The sequence below is a fragment of the Channa argus genome, unplaced genomic scaffold, assembly GCF_033026475.1.
Source record: "Channa argus isolate prfri unplaced genomic scaffold, Channa argus male v1.0 Contig160, whole genome shotgun sequence".
In the NCBI taxonomy this organism is placed as follows: domain Eukaryota; kingdom Metazoa; phylum Chordata; class Actinopteri; order Anabantiformes; family Channidae; genus Channa; species Channa argus.
In genome coordinates this window covers 1-14,822 of record NW_027125379.1, presented here as the reverse complement: position 1 = coordinate 14,822, position 14,822 = coordinate 1, and the positions used below count along the sequence as shown (strand labels likewise).

The 14,822-nt window shown below is 41.6% G+C and overlaps 1 non-coding gene and 14 pseudogenes across 1 annotated transcript; all 15 read left to right on the top strand.

The window, feature by feature from the left end:
* The first annotated feature begins 694 nt into the window (after nt 1-694).
* LOC137122463 (5S ribosomal RNA) lies at nt 695-813 on the top strand (annotated as a pseudogene).
* Nucleotides 814-1,670: 857 nt separating this feature from the next.
* LOC137122456 (5S ribosomal RNA) lies at nt 1,671-1,789 on the top strand (annotated as a pseudogene).
* Nucleotides 1,790-2,656: 867 nt separating this feature from the next.
* LOC137122451 (5S ribosomal RNA) lies at nt 2,657-2,775 on the top strand (annotated as a pseudogene).
* An 867-nt stretch (nt 2,776-3,642) lies between these two features.
* LOC137122477 (5S ribosomal RNA) lies at nt 3,643-3,761 on the top strand (annotated as a pseudogene).
* Nucleotides 3,762-4,628: 867 nt separating this feature from the next.
* LOC137122449 (5S ribosomal RNA) lies at nt 4,629-4,747 on the top strand (annotated as a pseudogene).
* An 857-nt stretch (nt 4,748-5,604) lies between these two features.
* Nucleotides 5,605-5,713, top strand: LOC137122478 (5S ribosomal RNA; annotated as a pseudogene).
* An 867-nt stretch (nt 5,714-6,580) lies between these two features.
* On the top strand, nt 6,581-6,699 carry LOC137122454 (5S ribosomal RNA; annotated as a pseudogene).
* An 867-nt stretch (nt 6,700-7,566) lies between these two features.
* On the top strand, nt 7,567-7,685 carry LOC137122475 (5S ribosomal RNA; annotated as a pseudogene).
* Nucleotides 7,686-8,552: 867 nt separating this feature from the next.
* Nucleotides 8,553-8,671, top strand: LOC137122440 (5S ribosomal RNA). The gene has a single exon (XR_010913751.1). It is a non-coding gene; the product is annotated as a 5S ribosomal RNA (ribosomal RNA).
* Nucleotides 8,672-9,538: 867 nt separating this feature from the next.
* On the top strand, nt 9,539-9,657 carry LOC137122465 (5S ribosomal RNA; annotated as a pseudogene).
* An 854-nt stretch (nt 9,658-10,511) lies between these two features.
* Nucleotides 10,512-10,630, top strand: LOC137122447 (5S ribosomal RNA; annotated as a pseudogene).
* Nucleotides 10,631-11,497: 867 nt separating this feature from the next.
* Nucleotides 11,498-11,616, top strand: LOC137122473 (5S ribosomal RNA; annotated as a pseudogene).
* Nucleotides 11,617-12,484: 868 nt separating this feature from the next.
* On the top strand, nt 12,485-12,603 carry LOC137122467 (5S ribosomal RNA; annotated as a pseudogene).
* An 857-nt stretch (nt 12,604-13,460) lies between these two features.
* Nucleotides 13,461-13,579, top strand: LOC137122472 (5S ribosomal RNA; annotated as a pseudogene).
* Nucleotides 13,580-14,446: 867 nt separating this feature from the next.
* On the top strand, nt 14,447-14,565 carry LOC137122450 (5S ribosomal RNA; annotated as a pseudogene).
* Nucleotides 14,566-14,822: the final 257 nt, after the last annotated feature.

The following is a 14,822-nucleotide window of genomic DNA, read 5'->3' as shown; positions in this document are numbered from 1 at the left end:
GTTGTTTTTAATTTCTTGTTCTTATAGGTGCCCTGCCTGATTGGCCGGATTTGGGGGAAGTACAGGAAGCTGATTGGTCCATCCTACACTTCCTGGAGTTTTAAAAGTACGGTTCCCAACAGCTAGCGAGGCTCTTTCTGGCAGTAGCACCTGTTTGCTGTTCTTGGTTTCCAAATCTTATTTAGCATTTTTGAATTGTTAGGTTTTGTGCCGTGGTTTTGTTTATAAATTGTATATTTTGTAAATAGTATTAAATCTGTAGGGGTGGACTGCCATTTTCTTTTGATTGTTTTCTCTTGTTTTCACATTAGGGAGTTAGGGTTAGCGACTGTCTTTTGGTTTGTTTATTTCTATCAGGCTAGCTAGCGCTTTCTGTGGGAAATGGCTTATTTTGTTTATTCTGTTGGCCTTGGTTCGCCCTGAGTTGTAGTGTCATGTTTTGTTTGACACTTTCTTTCGTTTAAAATAAATATCATTCTGTTGGAACATCTCAATCCTGGATTTTGGTTTGAGGATCGGAGAGGGAACATGCAAATTTATCTTTGTATGTTTCACCCTGACCCCCTAGACAGGGGCGTAACAGACCAGTACAGTTATAGTACTTTGTACTTTGCCACATTTATCTTCTTCTTAGCAAGTGTCATGCATTCTGCTTCTCCAGCGTTTTTAAGAGCTGTTGATGATGTCAAATGCAGCTTACGGCCACACCGCTCTCTAAGCGCCCGATCTCGTCCGATCTCGGCAGCCAAATAGAGCCGGGCCTGGTTAGTACTTGGTAGGAAGACCGCCTGGGAATACCAGGTGCTGTAAGCTTTTTTGCTTGGGTTTACGGGCAGCACAAGCTGGTGTTACTGCCTATTTATTCATAGAAATTGTTCTATATTTTCATCAAATTTTGTTCTTTCATTGCTGTTTTGCTACTTTATTGGTTTGCCAACCATCGTGCTTCATTACTAGTAGACCATGTTACGGTCCTGGCCATATGTGTTGTTTTTATTTTCTTGTTCTTATAGGTGCCCTGCCTGATTGGCCGGATTGGGGGGCAGTACAGGAAGCTGATTGGTCCATCCTACACTTCCTGGAGTTTTAAATGTACGGTTCCCAACAGCTAGCGAGGCTCTTTCTGGCATCAGCACCTGTTTGCTGTTCTTGGCTTCTAAACCTTATTTAGCATTTTTGAATTGTTAGGTTTTGTGCCGTGGTTTTGTTTATAAATTGTATATTTTGTAAATAGTATTAAATCTGTAGGGGTGAACTGCCATTTTCTTTGGACTGTTTTCACATTAGGGAGTTAGGGTTAGCGACTGTCTTTTGGTTTGTTTCTTTCTATCAGGCTAGCTAGCACTTTCTGTGGGAAATGGCTTATTTTGTTTATTATGTTGGCCTTGGTTCGCCCTGAGTTTTAGTGTCATGTTTTGTTTGACACTTTCTTTTGTTTAAAATAAATATCATTCTGTTGGAACATCTCGATCCTGGATTTTGGTTTGGGGATCGGAGAGGGAACATGCTAATTTATCTTTGTATGTTGCACCCTGAGCCCCTAGACAGGGGCGTAACAGACCAGTACAGTTATAGTACTTTGTACTTTGCCACATTTATCTTCTTCTTAGCAAGTGTCATGCATTCTGCTTCTCCAGCGTTTTTAAGAGCTGTTGATGATGTCAAATGCAGCTTACGGCCACACCGCTCTCTAAGCGCCCGATCTCGCCCGATCTCGGCAGCCAAATAGAGCCGGGCCTGGTTAGTACTTGGTAGGAAGACCGCCTGGGAATACCAGGTGCTGTAAGCTTTTTTGCTTGGGTTTACGGGCAGCACAAGCTGGTGTTACTGCCTATTTATTCATAGAAATTGTTCTATATTTTCATCAAATTTTGTTCTTTCATTGCTGTTTTGCTACTTTATTGGTTTGCCAACCATCGTGCTTCATTACTAGTAGACCATGTTACGGTCCTGGCCATATGTGTTGTTTTTATTTTCTTGTTCTTATAGGTGCCCTGCCTGATTGGCCGGATTTGGGGGCAGTACAGGAAGCTGATTGGTCCATCCTACACTTCCTGGAGTTTTAAAAGTACGGTTCCCAACAGCTAGCGAGGCTCTTTCTGGCATCAGCACCTGTTTGCTGTTCTTGATTTCCAAACTTTATTTAGCATTTTTGAATTGTTAGGTTTTGTGCCGTGGTTTTGTTTATAAATTGTATATTTTGTAAATAGTATTAAATCTGTAGGGGTGGACTGCCATTTTCTTTTGATTGTTTTCTCTTGTTTTCACATTAGGGAGTTAGGGTTAGCGACTGTCTTTTGGTTTGTTTATTTCTATCAGGCTAGCTAGCACTTTCTGTGGGAAATGGCTTATTTTGTTTATTATGTTGGCCTTGGTTCGCCCTGAGTTGTAGTGTCATGTTTTATTTGACACTTTCTTTTGTTTAAAATAAATATCATTCTGTTGGAACATCTCGATCCTGGATTTTGGTTTGGGGATCGGAGAGGGAACATGCTAATTTATCTTTGTATGTTGCACCCTGACCCCCTAGACAGGGGCGTAACAGACCAGTACAGTTATAGTACTTTGTACTTTGCCACATTTATCTTCTTCTTAGCAAGTGTCATGCATTCTGCTTCTCCAGCGTTTTTAAGAGCTGTTGATGATGTCAAATGCAGCTTACGGCCACACCGCTCTCTAAGCGCCCGATCTCGTCCGATCTCGGCAGCCAAATAGAGCCGGGCCTGGTTAGTACTTGGTAGGAAGACCGCCTGGGAATACCAGGTGCTGTAAGCTTTTTTGCTTGGGTTTACGGGCAGCACAAGCTGGTGTTACTGCCTATTTATTCATAGAAATTGTTCTATATTTTCATCAAATTTTGTTCTTTCATTGCTGTTTTGCTACTTTATTGGTTTGCCAACCATCGTGCTTCATTACTAGTAGACCATGTTACGGTCCTGGCCATATGTGTTGTTTTTATTTTCTTGTTCTTATAGGTGCCCTGCCTGATTGGCCGGATTTGGGGGCAGTACAGGAAGCTGATTGGTCCATCCTACACTTCCTGGAGTTTTAAAAGTACGGTTCCCAACAGCTAGCGAGGCTCTTTCTGGCATCAGCACCTGTTTGCTGTTCTTGGTTTCCAAACCTTATTTAGCATTTTTGAATTGTTAGGTTTTGTGCCGAGGTTTTGTTTATAAATTGTATATTTTGTAAATAGTATTAAATCTGTAGGGGTGAACTGCCATTTTCTTTTGATTGTTTTCTCTTGTTTTCACATTAGGGAGTTAGGGTTAGCGACTGTCTTTTGGTTTGTTTCTTTCCATCAGGCTAGCTAGCACTTTCTGTGGGAAATGGCTTATTTTGTTTATTATGTTGGCCTTGGTTCGCCCTGAGTTGTAGTGTCATGTTTTGTTTGACACTTTCTTTCGTTTAAAATAAATATCATTCTGTTGGAACATCTCGATCCTGGATTTTGGTTTGGGGATCGGAGAGGGAACATGCTAATTTATCTTTGTATGTTGCACCCTGAGCCCCTAGACAGGGGCGTAACAGACCAGTACAGTTATAGTACTTTGTACTTTGCCACATTTATCTTCTTCTTAGCAAGTGTCATGCATTCTGCTTCTCCAGCGTTTTTAAGAGCTGTTGATGATGTCAAATGCAGCTTACGGCCACACCGCTCTCTAAGCGCCCGATCTCGCCCGATCTCGGCAGCCAAATAGAGCCGGGCCTGGTTAGTACTTGGTAGGAAGACCGCCTGAGAATACAAGGTGCTGTAAGCTTTTTTGCTTGGGTTTACGGGCAGCACAAGCTGGTGTTACTGCCTATTTATTCATAGAAATTGTTCTATATTTTCATCAAATTTTGTTCTTTCATTGCTGTTTTGCTACTTTATTGGTTTGCCAACCATCGTGCTTCATTACTAGTAGACCATGTTACGGTCCTGGCCATATGTGTTGTTTTTATTTTCTTGTTCTTATAGGTGCCCTGCCTGATTGGCCGGATTTGGGGGCAGTACAGGAAGCTGATTGGTCCATCCTACACTTCCTGGACTTTTAAAAGTACGGTTCCCAACAGCTAGCGAGGCTCTTTCTGGCATCAGCACCTGTTTGCTGTTCTTGGTTTCCAAACCTTATTTAGCATTTTTGAATTGTTAGGTTTTGTGCCGTGGTTTTGTTTATAAATTGTATATTTTGTAAATAGTATTAAATCTGTAGGGGTGAACTGCCATTTTCTTTTGATTGTTTTCTCTTGTTTTCACATTAGGGAGTTAGGGTTAGCGACTGTCTTTTGGTTTGTTTCTTTCTATCAGGCTAGCTAGCACTTTCTGTGGGAAATGGCTTATTTAGTTTATTATGTTGGCCTTGGTTCGCCCTGAGTTGTAGTGTCATGTTTTGTTTGACACTTTCTTTCGTTTAAAATAAATATCATTCTGTTGGAACATCTCGATCCTGGATTTTGGTTTGGGGATCGGAGAGGGAACATGCTAATTTATCTTTGTATGTTGCACCCTGAGCCCCTAGACAGGGGCGTAACAGACCAGTACAGTTATAGTACTTTGTACTTTGCCACATTTATCTTCTTCTTAGCAAGTGTCATGCATTCTGCTTCTCCAGCGTTTTTAAGAGCTGTTGATGATGTCAAATGCAGCTTACGGCCACACCGCTCTCTAAGCGCCCGATCTCGCCCGATCTCGGAAGCCAAATAGAGCCGGGCCTGGTTAGTACTTGGTAGGAAGACCGCCTGGGAATACCAGGTGCTGTAAGCTTTTTTGCTTGGGTTTACGGGCAGCTCAAGCTGGTGTTACTGCCTATTTATTCATAGAAATTGTTCTATATTTTCATCAAATTTTGTTCTTTCATACCTGTTTTGCTACTTTATTGGTTTGTCAACCATCGTGCTTCATTACTAGTAGACCATGTTACGGACCTGGCCATATGTGTTGTTTTTATTTTCTTGTTCTTATAGGTGCCCTGCCTGATTGGCCGGATTGGGGCGCAGTACAGGAAGCTGATTGGTCCATCCTACACTTCCTGGAGTTTTAAAAGTACGGTTCCCAACAGCTAGCGAGGCTCTTTCTGGCATCAGCACCTGTTTACTGATCTTGGTTTCTAAACCTTATTTAGCATTTTTGAATTGTTAGGTTTTGTGCCGTGGTTTTGTTTATAAATTGTATATTTTGTAAATAGTATTAAATCTGTAGGGGTGAACTGCCATTTTCTTTGCACTGTTTTCACATTAGGGAGTTAGGGTTAGCGACTGTCTTTTGGTTTGTTTCTTTCTATCAGGCTAGCTAGCACTTTCTGTGGGAAATGGCTTATTTTGTTTATTATGTTGGCCTTGGTTCGCCCTGAGTTGTAGTGTCATGCTTTGTTTGACACTTTCTTTTGTTTAAAATAAATATCATTCTGTTGGAACATCTCGATCCTGGATTTTGGTTTGGGGATCGGAGAGGGAACATGCTAATTTATCTTTGTATGTTGCACCCTGAGCCCCTAGACAGGGGCGTAACAGACCAATACAGTTATAGTACTTTGTACTTTGCCACATTTATCTTCTTCTTAGCAAGTGTCATGCATTCTGCTTCTCCAGCGTTTTTAAGAGCTGTTGATGATGTCAAATGCAGCTTACGGCCACACCGCTCTCTAAGCGCCCGATCTCGGCAGCCAAATAGAGCCGGGCCTGGTTAGTACTTGGTAGGAAGACCGCCTGGGAATACCAGGTGCTGTAAGCTTTTTTGCTTGGGTTTACGGGCAGCTCAAGCTGGTGTTACTGCCTATTTATTCATAGAAATTGTTCTATATTTTCATCAAATTTTGTTCTTTCATTGCTGTTTTGCTACTTTATTGGTTTGTCAACCATCGTGCTTCATTACTAGTAGACCATGTTACGGTCCTGGCCATATGTGTTGTTTTTATTTTCTTGTTCTTATAGGCGCCCTGCCTGATTGGCCGGATTTGGGGGAAGTACAGGAAGCTGATTGGTCCATCCTACACTTCCTGGAGTTTTAAAAGTACGGTTCCCAACAGCTAGCGAGGCTCTTTCTGGCAGTAGCACCTGTTTGCTGTTCTTGGTTTCCAAATCTTATTTAGCATTTTTGAATTGTTAGGTTTTGTGCCGTGGTTTTGTTTATAAATTGTATATTTTGTAAATAGTATTAAATCTGTAGGGGTGGACTGCCATTTTCTTTTGATTGTTTTCTCTTGTTTTCACATTAGGGAGTTAGGGTTAGCGACTGTCTTTTGGTTTGTTTCTTTCTATCAGGCTAGCTAGCACTTTCTGTGGGAAATGGCTTATTTTGTTTATTATGTTGGCCTTGGTTCGCCCTGAGTTGTAGTGTCATGTTTTGTTTGACACTTTCTTTCGTTTAAAATAAATATCATTCTGTTGGAACATCTCAATCCTGGATTTTGGTTTGGGGATCGGAGAGGGAACATGCAAATTTATCTTTGTATGTTTCACCCTGACCCCCTAGACAGGGGCGTAACAGACCAGTACAGTTATAGTACTTTGTACTTTGCCACATTTATCTTCTTCTTAGCAAGTGTCATGCATTCTGCTTCTCCAGCGTTTTTAAGAGCTGTTGATGATGTCAAATGCAGCTTACGGCCACACCGCTCTCTAAGCGCCCGATCTCGCCCGATCTCGGCAGCCAAATAGAGCCGGGCCTGGTTAGTACTTGGTAGGAAGACCGCCTGGGAATACCAGGTGCTGTAAGCTTTTTTGCTTGGGTTTACGGGCAGCTCAAGCTGGTGTTACTGCCTATTTATTCATAGAAATTGTTCTATATTTTCATCAAATTTTGTTCTTTCATTGCTGTTTTGCTACTTTATTGGTTTGTCAACCATCGTGCTTCATTACTAGTAGACCATATTACGGTCCTGGCCATATGTGTTGTTTTTATTTTCTTGTTCTTATAGGTGCCCTGCCTTATTCGCCGGATTTGGGGGAAGTACAGGAAGCTGATTGGTCCATCCTACACTTCCTGGAGTTTTAAAAGTACGGTTCCCAACAGCTAGCGAGGCTCTTTCTGGCAGTAGCACCTGTTTGCTGTTCTTGGTTTCCAAATCTTATTTAGCATTTTTGAATTGTTAGGTTTTGTGCCGTGGTTTTGTTTATAAATTGTATATTTTGTAAATAGTATTAAATCTGTAGGGGTGAACAGCCATTTTCTTTTGATTGTTTTCTCTTGTTTTCACATTAGGGAGTTAGGGTTAGCGACTGTCTTTTGGTTTGTTTCTTTCTATCAGGCTAGCTAGCACTTTCTGTGGGAAATGGCTTATTTTGTTTATTATGTTGGCCTTGGTTCGCCCTGAGTTGTAGTGTCATGTTTTGTTTGACACTTTCTTTCGTTTAAAATAAATATCATTCTGTTGGAACATCTCAATCCTGGATTTTGGTTTGGGGATCGGAGAGGGAACATGCAAATTTATCTTTGTATGTTTCACCCTGACCCCCTAGACAGGGGCGTAACAGACCAGTACAGTTATAGTACTTCGTACTTTGCCACATTTATCTTCTTCTTAGCAAGTGTCATGCATTCTGCTTCTCTAGCGTTTTTAAGAGCTGTTGATGATGTCAAATGCATGTTACGGCCACACCGCTCTCTAAGCGCCCGATCTCGTCCGATCTCGGCAGCCAATTAGGGCCGGGCCTGGTTAGTACTTGGTAGGAAGACCGCCTGGGAATACCAGGTGCTGTAAGCTTTCTTGCTTGGGTTTACGGGCAGCACAAGCTGGTGTTACTGCCTATTTATTCATAGAAATTGTTCTATATTTTCATCAAATTTTGTTCTTTCATTGCTGTTTTGCTACTTTATTGGTTTGCCAACCATCGTGCTTCATTACTAATAGACCATGTTACGGTCCTGGCCATATGTGTTGTTTTTATTTTCTTGTTCTTATAGGTGCCCTGCCTGATTGGCCGGATTGGGGGGCAGTACAGGAAGCTGATTGGTCCATCCTACACTTGCTGGAGTTTTAAAAGTACGGTTCCCAACAGCTAGCGAGGCTCTTTCTGGCATCAGCACCTGTTTGCTGTTCTTGGTTTCCAAACCTTATTTAGCATTTTTGAATTGTTAGGTTTTGTGCCGTGGTTTTGTTTATAAATTGTGTATTTTGTAAATAGTATTAAATCTGTAGGGGTGAACAGCCATTTTCTTTTGATTGTTTTCACTTGTTTTCACATTAGGGAGTTAGGGTTAGCGACTGTCTTTTGGTTTGTTTATTTCTATCAGGCTAGCTAGCACTTTCTGTGGGAAATGGCTTATTTTGTTTATTATGTTGACCTTGGTTCGCCCTGAGTTGTAGTGTCATGTTTTATTTGACACTTTCTTTTGTTTAAAATAAATATCATTCTGTTGGAACATCTCGATCCTGGATTTTGGTTTGGGGATCGGAGAGTGAACATGCTAATTTATCTTTGTATGTTGCACCCTGACCCCCTAGACAGGGGCGTAACAGACCAGTACAGTTATAGTACTTTGTACTTTGCCACATTTATCTTCTTCTTAGCAAGTGTCATGCATTCTGCTTCTCCAGCGTTTTTAAGAGCTGTTGATGATGTCAAATGCAGCTTACGGCCATACCGCTCTCTAAGTGCCCGATCTCGTCCGATCTCGGCAGCCAAATAGAGCTGGGCCTGGTTAGTACTTGGTAGGAAGACCGCCTGGGAATACCAGGTGCTGTAAGCTTTTTTGCTTGGGTTTACGGGCAGCACAAGCTGGTGTTACTGCCTATTTATTCATAGAAATTGTTCTATATTTTCATCAAATTTTGTTCTTTCATTGCTGTTTTGCTACTTTATTGGTTTGTCAACCATCGTGCTTCATTACTAGTAGACCATGTTACGGTCCTGGCCATATGTGTTGTTTTTATTTTGTTGTTCTTATAGGTGCCCTGCCTGATTGGCCGGATTTGGGGGAAGTACAGGAAGCTGATTGGTCCATCCTACACTTCCTGGAGTTTTAAAAGTACGGTTCCCAACAGCTAGCGAGGCTCTTTCTGGCAGCAGCACCTGTTTGCTGTTCTTGGTTTCCAAACCTTATTTAGCATTTTTGAATTGTTAGGTTTTGTGCCGTGGTTTTGTTTATAAATTGTATATTTTGTAAATAGTATTAAATCTGTAGGGGTGAACTGCCATTTTCTTTTGATTGTTTTCTCTTGTTTTCACATTAGGGAGTTAGGGTTAGCGACTGTGTTTTGGTTTGTTTATTTCTATCAGGCTAGCTAGCACTTTCTGTGGGAAATGGCTTATTTTGTTTATTATGTTGGCCTTGGTTCGCCCTGAGTTGTAGTGTCATGTTTTGTTTGACACTTTCTTTCGTTTAAAATAAATATCATTCTGTTGGAACATCTCGATCCTGGATTTTGGTTTGGGGATCGGAGAGGGAACATGCTAATTTATCTTTGTATGTTGCACCCTGAGCCCCTAGACAGGGGCGTAACAGACCAGTACAGTTATAGTACTTTGTACTTTGCCACATTTATCTTCTTCTTAGCAAGTGTCATGCATTCTGCTTCTCCAGCGTTTTTAAGAGCTGTTGATGATGTCAAATGCAGCTTACGGCCACACCGCTCTCTAAGCGCCCGATCTCGTCCGATCTCGGCAGCCAAATAGGGCCGGGCCTGGTTAGTACTTGGTAGGAAGACCGCCTGGGAATACCAAGTGCTGTAAGCTTTTTTGCTTGGGTTTGCGGGCAGCACAAGCTGGTGTTACTGCCTATTTATTCATAGAAATTGTTCTATATTTTCATCAAATTTTGTTCTTTCATTGCTGTTTTGCTACTTTATTGGTTTGCCAACCATCGTGCTTCATTACTAGTAGACCATGTTACGGTCCTGGCCATATGTGTTGTTTTTATTTTCTTGTTCTTATAGGTGCCCTGCCTGATTGGCCGGATTTGGGGGAAGTACAGGAAGCTGATTGGTCCATCCTACACTTCCTGGAGATTTAAAAGTACGGTTCCCAACAGCTAGCGAGGCTCTTTCTGGCAGTAGCACCTGTTTGCTGTTCTTGGTTTCCAAACCTTATTTAGCATTTTTGAATTGTTAGGTTTTGTGCCGTGGTTTTGTTTATAAATTGTATATTTTGTAAATAGTATTAAATCTGTAGGGGTGAACTGCCATTTTCTTTGGACTGTTTTCACATTAGGGAGTTAGGGTTAGCGACTGTCTTTTGGTTTGTTTATTTCTATCAGGCTAGCTAGCACTTTCTGTGGGAAATGGCTTATTTTGTTTATTATGTTGGCCTTGGTTCGCCCTGAGTTGTAGTGTTGTTTTGCTTGACACTTTCTTTCGTTTAAAATAAATATCATTCTGTTGGATATCTCGATCCTGGATTTTGGTTTGGGGATCGGAGAAGGAACATGCTAATTTATCTTTGTATGTTGCACCCTGAGCCCCTACACAGGGGCGTAACAGACCAGTACAGTTATAGTACTTTGTACTTTGCCACATTTATCTTCTTCTTAGCAAGTGTCATGCATTCTGCTTCTCCAGCGTTTTTAAGAGCTGTTGATGATGTCAAATGCAGCTTACGGCCACACCGCTCTCTAAGCTCCCGATCTCGTCCGATCTCGGCAGCCAAATAGGGCCGGGCCTGGTTAGTACTTGGTAGGAAGACCGCCTGGGAATACCAGGTGCTGTAAGCTTTTTTGCTTGGGTTTACGGGCAGCACAAGCTGGTGTTACTGCCTATTTATTCATAGAAATTGTTCTATATTTTCATCAAATTTTGTTCTTTCATTGCTGTTTTGCTACTTTATTGGTTTGCCAACCATCGTGCTTCATTACTAATAGACCATGTTACGGTCCTGGCCATATGTGTTGTTTTTATTTTCTTGTTCTTATAGGTGCCCTGCCTGATTGGCCGGATTGGGGGGCAGTACAGGAAGCTGATTGGTCCATCCTACACTTGCTGGAGTTTTAAAAGTACGGTTCCCAACAGCTAGCGAGGCTCTTTCTGGCATCAGCACCTGTTTGCTGTTCTTGGTTTCCAAACCTTATTTAGCATTTTTGAATTGTTAGGTTTTGTGCCGTGGTTTTGTTTATAAATTGTGTATTTTGTAAATAGTATTAAATCTGTAGGGGTGAACAGCCATTTTCTTTTGATTGTTTTCTCTTGTTTTCACATTAGGGAGTTAGGGTTAGCGACTGTCTTTTGGTTTGTTTATTTCTATCAGGCTAGCTAGCACTTTCTGTGGGAAATGGCTTATTTTGTTTATTATGTTGGCCTTGGTTCGCCCTGAGTTGTAGTGTCATGTTTTGCTTGACACTTTCTTTCGTTTAAAATAAATATCATTCTGTTGGAACATCTTGATCCTGGATTTTGGTTTGGGGATCGGAGAGGGAACATGCTAATTTATCTTTGTATGTTTCACCCTGACCCCCTAGACAGGGGCGTAACAGACCAGTACAGTTATAGTACTTTGTACTTTGCCACATTTATCTTCTTCTTAGCAAGTGTCATGCATTCTGCTTCTCTAGCGTTTTTAAGAGCTGTTGATGATGTCAAATGCATGTTACGGCCACACCGCTCTCTAAGCTCCCGATCTCGTCCGATCTCGGCAGCCAAATAGGGCCGGGCCTGGTTAGTACTTGGTAGGAAGACCGCCTGGGAATACCAGGTGCTGTAAGCTTTTTTGCTTGGGTTTACGGGCAGCACAAGCTGGTGTTACTGCCTATTTATTCATAGAAATTGTTCTATATTTTCATCAAATTTTGTTCTTTCATTGCTGTTTTGCTACTTTATTGGTTTGCCAACCATCGTGCTTCATTACTAGTAGACCATGTTACGGTCCTGGCCATATGTGTTGTTTTTATTTTCTTGTTCTTATAGGTGCCCTGCCTGATTGGCCGGATTGGGGGGCAGTACAGGAAGCTGATTGGTCCATCCTACACTTCATGGAGTTTTAAAAGTACGGTTCCCAACAGCTAGCGAGGCTTTTTCTGGCATCAGCACCTGTTTGCTGTTCTTGGTTTCCAAACCTTATTTAGCATTTTTGAATTGTTAGGTTTTGTGCCGTGGTTTTGTTTATAAATTGTATATTTTGTAAATAGTATTAAATCTGTAGGGGTGGACTGCCATTTTTCTTTTGATTGTTTTCTCTTGTTTTCACATTAGGGAGTTAGGGTTAGCGACTGTCTTTTGGTTTGTTTCTTTCTATCAGGCTAGCTAGCACTTTCTGTGGGAAATGGCTTATTTTGTTTATTATGTTGGCCTTGGTTCGCCCTGAGTTGTAGTGTCATGTTTTGTTTGACACTTTCTTTCGTTTAAAATAAATATCATTCTGTTGGAACATCTCAATCCTGGATTTTGGTTTGGGGATCGGAGAGGGAACATGCAAATTTATCTTTGTATGTTTCACCCTGACCCCCTAGACAGGGGCGTAACAGACCAGTACAGTTATAGTACTTTGTACTTTGCCACATTTATCTTCTTCTTAGCAAGTGTCATGCATTCTGCTTCTCTAGCGTTTTTAAGAGCTGTTGATGATGTCAAATGCATGTTACGGCCACACCGCTCTCTAAGCGCCCGATCTCGTCCGATCTCGGCAGCCAAATAGAGCCGGGCCTGGTTAGTACTTGGTAGGAAGACCGCCTGGGAATACCAGGTGCTGTAAGCTTTTTTGCTTGGGTTTACGGGCAGCACAAGCTGGTGTTACTGCCTATTTATTCATAGAATTTGTTCTATATTTTCATCAAATTTTGTTCTTTCATTGCTGTTTTGCTACTTTATTGGTTTGTCAACCATCGTGCTTCATTACTAATAGACCATGTTACGGTCCTGGCCATATGTGTTGTTTTTATTTTCTTGTTCTTATAGGTGCCCTGCCTGATTGGCCGGATTTGGGGGAAGTACAGGAAGCTGATTGGTCCATCCTACACTTCCTGGAGTTTTAAAAGTACGGTTCCCAACAGCTAGCGAGGCTCTTTCTGGCAGCAGCACCTGTTTGCTGTTCTTGCTTTCCAAACCTTATTTAGCATTTTTGAATTGTTAGGTTTTGTGCCGTGGTTTTGTTTATAAATTGTATATTTTGTAAATAGTATTAAATCTGTAGGGGTGGACTGCCATTTTCTTTTGATCGTTTTCACATTAGGGAGTTAGGGTTAGCGACTGTCTTTTGGTTTGTTTATTTCTATCAGGCTAGCTAGCACTTTCTGTGGGAAATGGCTTATTTTGTTTATTATGTTGGCCTTGGTTCGCCCTGAGTTGTAGTGTCATGTTTTGTTTGACACTTTCTTTCGTTTAAAATAAATATCATTCTGTTGGAACATCTCGATCCTGGATTTTGGTTTGGGGATCGGAGAGGGAACATGCTAATTTATCTTTGTATGTTGCACCCTGAGCCCCTAGACAGGGGCGTAACAGACCAGTACAGTTATAGTACTTTGTACTTTGCCACATTTATCTTCTTCTTAGCAAGTGTCATGCATTCTGCTTCTCCAGCGTTTTTAAGAGCTGTTGATGATGTCAAATGCAGCTTACGACCACACCGCTCTCTAAGCGCCCGATCTCGCCCGATCTCGGCAGCCAAATAGAGCCGGGCCTGGTTAGTACTTGGTAGGAAGACCGCCTGGGAATACCAGGTGCTGTAAGCTTTTTTGCTTGGGTTTACGGGCAGCACAAGCTGGTGTTACTGCCTATTTATTCATAGAAATTGTTCTATATTTTCATCAAATTTTGTTCTTTCATTGCTGTTTTGCTACTTTATTGGTTTGCCAACCATCGTGCTTCATTACTAGTAGACCATGTTACGGTCCTGGCCATATGTGTTGTTTTTATTTTCTTGTTCTTATAGGTGCCCTGCCTGATTGGCCGGATTGGGGGGCAGTACAGGAAGCTGATTGGTCCATCCTACACTTCCTGGAGTTTTAAAAGTACGGTTCCCAACAGCTAGCGAGGCTCTTTCTGGCATCAGCACCTGTTTGCTGTTCTTGGTTTCTAAACCTTATTTAGCATTTTTGAATTGTTAGGTTTTGTGCCGTGGTTTTGTTTATAAATTGTATATTTTGTAAATAGTATTAAATCTGTAGGGGTGAACAGCCATTTTCTTTTGATTGTTTTCTCTTGTTTTCACATTAGGGAGTTAGGGTTAGCGACTGTCTTTTGGTTTGTTTATTTCTATCAGGCTAGCTAGCACTTTCTGTGGGAAATGGCTTATTTTGTTTATTATGTTGGCCTTGGTTCGCCCTGAGTTGTTGTGTCAATTTTTGTTTGACACTTTCTTTCGTTTAAAATAAATATCATTCTGTTGGAACATCTCGATCCTGGATTTTGGTTTGGGGATCGGAGAGGGAACATGTTAATTTATCTTTGTATGTTGCACCCTGACCCCCTAGACAGGGGCGTAACAGACCAGTACAGTTATAGTACTTTGTACTTTGCCACATTTATCTTCTTCTTAGCAAGTGTCATGCATTCTGCTTCTCCAGCGTTTTTAAGAGCTGTTGATGATGTCAAATGCAGCTTACGGCCACACCGCTCTCTAAGCGCCCGATCTCGTCCGATCTCGGCAGCCAATTAGGGCCGGGCCTGGTTAGTACTTGGTAGGAAGACCGCCTGGGAATACCAGGTGCTGTAAGCTTTCTTGCTTGGGTTTACGGGCAGCACAAGCTGGTGTTACTGCCTATTTATTCATAGAAATTGTTCTATATTTTCATCAAATTTTGTTCTTTCATTGCTGTTTTGCTACTTTATTGGTTTGCCAACCATCGTGCTTCATTACTAATAGACCATGTTACGGTCCTGGCCATATGTGTTGTTTTTATTTTCTTGTTCTTATAGGTGCCCTGCCTGATTGGCCGGATTGGGGGGCAGTACAGGAAGCTGATTGGTCCATCC